General features: G+C 46.5%; 1 long non-coding RNA gene across 1 annotated transcript in view; it reads right to left on the bottom strand.

The window, feature by feature from the left end:
- Positions 1–513: 513 nt before the first annotated feature.
- The window catches only part of LOC132648386 (uncharacterized), a 41,788-nt gene continuing 36,301 nt past the window's right edge, over positions 514–6,000 (bottom strand). The window contains exon 2 of the long non-coding RNA XR_009586795.1: positions 514–896. This is a non-coding gene — a long non-coding RNA (uncharacterized LOC132648386). The remainder of the gene's footprint in view (positions 897–6,000) is intronic.

Below are 6,000 nucleotides of genomic sequence, written 5' to 3'. Positions count from 1 at the left end.
GAAGTGTGAAGAGGAAATGGTCACATACAGAGGTATCTAGTATACCAAAATCTAGGGTGGAGAGATCAATTTAGATGTGGCATTGAAAACATTCTTAATGGGGAGTCAGGAAATCCACCAGGCATGGTGGCTCATGCCTTTGATCTCAGCAACAGGGAGACAGAGGCAGGTAGATTCCTGTGAGTCCCTAACCAGCCTGGTCTGCAGAGGAATTTCTAGACCCAGGGCTCCAAAGTAAAATCTCACCTCAAAAAGTATTTAGAGCACCTTATTAATCAGTGAACCCAGAGCCCCTAGAACTTTTGTTTCTATTTTTACTAACCTCTAACTTAAATTTATCATGTCCATTAGGAAACCAGATATCAAATCCTGACAGCAATAATATGTGTCTCTTATCACCAGGGTCCACAGACAGTCCCAATACAGATACCTTAAATTGCAGTCGTACTTACACTGCCCTGAAACTATGCCAATAGACACAACCCCAGATATTGTACCCTTCAAAAACTGAGCTTCCTTTTAAATCATACATTTTTATTTTGTGCATTTCTCCAGAAAACAAAAAGCACATGTAATTTTGCAGCTCTGTTGCTGTGGATCATCAATAGACAGTCTGTCTTAGGGTTTCTGTTGCTGTGATGAGACAGCATGGCCACAGCAAATCTCATACAGAAAAACACTTCATTGGGGCTGGTTTACAGTTCAAAAGTGTAGTCCATTGTCATCATGACAGGAAGCACGGCAGCCTGAAGGAGACATGGTGCTGGGTAAGGAGCTGAGAGTTCTACATTCAGATCTACAGGCATCAGGAAGAAAGAGCAACACTGGGCCTGGCTTGAACTTCTGAAGCCCCAAATTCCACCCCCAGTGATACACATCCTCCAGCAAGGCCACACCTCCTAACTTCCCATGAGTCTTTGGGGGTCATTTTCATTCAAGCCACCACACAGTATTACAAACTGGCAAAGGTATGAGGTTTCCCTGCACTCTCATCCTGGGCTCCACCCTGACCATCCACTAGAGCAGGTGGCAGCTGATGGCTCAGGTAACAAGGTTCTTCTACCTATGAGCAATCCTGTTCCACATATGTGACAGCATGGAATCCCGATGTCACCCAGAAAGATGCTCTCCGAGGTCATTTAGAATAACTGAACAGGAGCACATTGAGGCTGCTTCTATCTTCTGACACTTAAGGAACAGAATCTCAGAGCATCTAGTCTGAGACACATCTTCACCCTGCCAGTGGGCCAATGCTGTGCCTTGGTGGCAGAGTGTTTAAGAGGTAGAGTGCACAAGAGAGGCTGTGCTCCAGTTCACAGCACCAACCAAACAAGAACAAAGACCAAAGAGTGTAAATGCAGTGTGAGATCAAAGGAGCCATCATGTACTCAGTCATGTCCTAAGAATAATAAAGCATTCCAACACGGATCTCATTTTTATTTTGAGTAGGGAAAGTGGTCTGTGAGTCTGAGGAGAGAGAGAAGGCTGGGGTGATGGTGGACAAGCAGGAGGTGGGAAGGGGAGCCAGGAGAACGTGGAAGCAACCTTCAGGATTCGAGGAAAACACATCCCTCCATCTGGCTGCCAGTGCTCCCGTGACTCTCCCGGGGTTTAATTCCCTAGGACCAGTTTAGACTTCCCAGTTCTCAAGGTACAGTCACATTACTTCCCCAAATACTTTGTGTGTGTATATGGAAGGAGATTTAATGCATATATTAGGTTCATTTGTGTTGGGGGGGGAGGGATTCTGTTATTCCCCACCCCACAGAGTTCTGGGGCCTTCCTCAATACCTGGACTGTTGTATAACAGAGAGCAGTTTGTCCTAGTAACTATTTTCAGCCTAGAAGGGAAAACTGTAGTGGCATGAGGATTTCCCAAGAGGCACAATTTCTTGTCAACCTAAGCTTCTTTTCTGCAAACTGGTTCCTCTGGACTCGCAAGACTCAAAAATGCTTCCCAACTCTGGCATTCTGTACCATTCCTCCGGGACATCTAAGGCTGGCTATCCTGATCTCACACAGAGTAAAAGCAGAATCGTGATGCCTACATCTGCCTAGATGGTGAGCTGTAAGGACCCTCGAGGTTTGAAATAAAATCAATTTGGACACACTGCTTCACCTTTTGGAACGTCCCCTACATCCACTGAAAATGGAAACAATCTGTAGACTGTCTGTATTGTTATTTACCTTCCTAAAAATCTTACCGCTTAGGGGGATGCTCTAAACGTGGGAGTCCCTCTGCAATCGTCGGCCTGGCCTGGAGGGGGCAGCAGGTTCCAACCCTGCGCTCCCGGGGCCGTCGGAGCAGTTCGTAGAAGGAAGTTTCCAGGATCCTGCTTCTAGTGGACAGCAGAAGGACTTGGGATCAGGGACTCCGCTCCCGCGTTTGCAGGAAACAGCTGGAGAGAGGCCTTGACTCAGGAGGCTTTGGTGGACAGCAGTGCAGAAATGCGCCCATACATCACGAAGCAGGGTACTGCGGGTTGCATGTCCCTGCTTTCCTTCCCCCTTGCCCCCCACCCTCCCTTCTCCGCTTCTCCAGCTGCAGTAAGAGCTCAAGGCTGCAAGTGATCTGTGCAACCATCCCATAAAGGAAACTTTCCTTGCAAAGGCACGAAAATAGACATTGCTGAACACCACACACACACACACACACACACACACACACACCACACACTACAATCTCTGAATCGTCACAGAAAATAAAAACAATTCAGAGGACCCGTGGAAGGAGGAATGAAGGCTCCCCTCTCAGTGATCTTTCCCGTCCTCATGCTGTCAATTTCCTGAATTTCTGCCTTCATGGAGCCCTAACTCTCATCTGTTTTGCCTAGGATGTGGTGTGAGGTAAGACTCAGCCAGACTTGCTTCAATAATGGCTTTCATGTATGTCCAGTAGTAATTTCACTTTGCTGCATGGTGCACAGAACCCTTTCTGGCCTTGTATCAGAACCCGGGGCCTTCTGTCTGTTGCAGGAAGTTGCAATGAGCTTGACCCCCAGCCACACCCCCATGGTAGAACCTTCCACCTTAATGCTTGGTTGTAGCCAGGACCTGTGGCCTCTGCCATGCAGAAGAAGCAAGAAAGGTGATTGACTTCTGTGTGAATTTTCTCAGTGAGCAAGGGTTGGGAATGGATTTGTGTTAGCCTCTTTAGAACAACACTCTGTTGTCTGTGGAGATGAAGGAATTGTGGGGTTCCTGACAGTGTAGCCAGGGGTAGAGGGGAGTGTGGTCAGCTACTGCGTAAGTTCACAGAGGGTGTGTCTCTGAGCCTCCCAGTCACTCATTCACTCAGGGCAGTGGGCTCCGTGCTGTGCGCAGATGAGCTAGCGTGGGTTTGCCCTCCGTGGGCTTGACCAGCTGAGGAACGGGAATTGGACAGGCCGCACACCACAAACAGGTTTACACCAGATTAAAGGAATTTGTCTCTAAGAGGGTCACAGGAGCAACTGGGGGACTCAAGAAGGTGAAATCACTTTTCACACTTTTGGTAAGCTTAGAAGAAAGAGTAAGGCCTCAAATTACTATCCAATGAGGAATGATCTGTCTTACCAGCATTGGACTTGTAAAACTGGGTGTGTTCCTCTGAGACACCTCATTCTATATCTCAAATCCTACACACACACACACACACACACACACACACACACACACACACACACATTTGCTACTACCCCAGGGCTCTGACTCAGGGAAAAACATTAAGACTACCCACCCCATCCTGAGTGAAGTATCCCAGAAGCAGAAAGACACATATGATACATACTCACTTGTAAGTGGATATTAGCCATATAATATAGGATAAATATTCTAAAATCTATAGTCCTAAAGAAGCTAAACAACAAGAGGACCCTAGGGAAGAAACCTCACTCAGAAGGGCAAACAGGATAGACATCTGAAGTAGAAGACAAGGAACAGGACAGGAGCCTACCACAGAGGGCCTCTGAATGACTCCACCCACCAGGGTATCAAAGGAGATGCTGAGACTCATAGGCAAAGTTTGGGAGAAGTGTAGGGGACCTTATGCAAGAAGGGGGAGATAGAAAAACCTGGAAGGGACAGTAGCTCCACAAGGAGACCAACAGAGCCAAAAATCCAGGGCCCAAGGGGTCCCCCGCAGAGACTGATACTCCAGCAAAGGACCGTGCATGGAGAGGATCTAGACCTCCTGTTCAAAGAAAGCCTATGGGCTGCTGAATTTCCAAGAGGGTGCTCTAGTAAGGGGATCAGGGGCTGTCTCTGACAAGAACTCAGTGGCTGGCTCTTATATCACCTCCTCCTGGGGGGAGGGGGGTGCAGCCTTGCCAAGCCACAGAGGAAGATGATGCAGCCAGTCCTGATGAGACCTGATAGACTAGGGTCAGATAGAAGGGGAGGAGGACTTCCCCTATAAGGAGACTAGGGAAAGGGCATAGCGGGAGAAGAGGGAAAGTGGGTATGATTGGGAGGAGATGAGGGAGGGGGCTATAGATGGGATACAAAGTGAATACATTGCAATTAATTACTTACTTAATTAATTAAAAACACTACCCACCCCTACATCTCCTAGAGGTCCAAGCCAGGGACCAGTAGGAGAGTCATCCTTGTAACTTCCCTGCCCTTCTCTTACACCCCCAGGCTCTGTTCTAAAGGCTGAATCTCCTACCACCCTGCTCTGCCTTCATTGTCATTTCTCTAGGGCGGATGGCCCTCATCAACCAATTAGTTTAGTGCAGTCAGTTCCCAGTTTATGTCCCTGCCTTTCTCAGGTTCCACTCTCACAGCTAGGAAACATTTGCTAGAATTTTAGTCTGTCTGTAAGGCTTGCTTGCTTAACCCTTCACTGACCTTGGCACAAGAGACTCCCTTTACAGGGCTGATGTGAGTGCAGGTAATAGTTCTGAACAGATGCTCTTTTCACAGCCCATTTGTGTTTCGGTTTTTAAGATGGTCATTATTTTTTTTTAACTATGTGTGTCTCTGCATATGCATACGAGTACTTGCCCTCGGAGGTCAAAAGTCATCAGATACTAGACTTAGTTATGTGTTGCAAAACATGGATGCTGGAAACAGCGCACATTCCTGCCCGGCTATCTCATGCTCCCTCTGCCCTTTGCATTTCATACTATTTGCAAGCATGCCTTGTATTCTAACTCCCAGAAGTCTTTGCACAAGTTCATTCATCTGCACGAAACACTTGACCACTGTGCTTATTCCTGCTTTCCCCAGGATCCCAGCTGGGACCTTGTCTTCTCTGGACATCCTTTCTTAGGCTTCAATGCCCACCACACCTGTCCTCTTGGGGGCTCTTCACCTTGTGCTTCTCCCTGCTCTGTGGTACCATAGACAACCCTGTGTCTGCAACCTTTCCGAAATTGCTTCCTCAATACAGAGATAGTATATATTGGTAATGCTCAGTAAATACTTGTTGAGTGGGAAGGGGTTTAAACATGCTTCACTGAATGTCCAAGGGACAGATTTCTTTTGCCTCAGGAGTTTTCTTGGTGTGATGAAACAGTAATAAGCTTAAAAATAGGAATGATGAATGAAGGAGGGGGCTACAGCTGGGATACAAAGCAAATAAACTGTAATTAATATAAAAAAATAAATTTTAATTGAAAATAGGAATGACAGTGAAGGAATATCACAGCAAGCTAATATTTGTTTTAAAGGGTACCTTTATGTTTAATTGGCACATAGTAACTATACATATTTATGGGATTGAGTACGGCCTTTCAGTATCATATATTTAATGTTTAATCCGCAGAGTAGGATAACTGATATAGCCATTACCTCAGACATTTGTTATTTCATCCAAACTCCTGTCTACTAGCTAATGGGGAGTCTAAGGAGTTGCCAACTGCAGCTATCCCACTGTGCTGCAGGACATTAGACACTGTTCCTCCTTTACAAGGACGCAGTGTACCCCTTAACTTCCCCCCTCCTCACACAATCTCTAAGCTTTGATAACTTTTTACCTTCCACATGTAAGTGAGAATACATGGAATTTGTCTTTGT

Source organism: Meriones unguiculatus, chromosome 16, assembly GCF_030254825.1.
Source record: "Meriones unguiculatus strain TT.TT164.6M chromosome 16, Bangor_MerUng_6.1, whole genome shotgun sequence".
Lineage (NCBI taxonomy): Eukaryota > Metazoa > Chordata > Mammalia > Rodentia > Muridae > Meriones > Meriones unguiculatus.
This window is presented reverse-complemented; position numbering and strand designations above follow the sequence as displayed.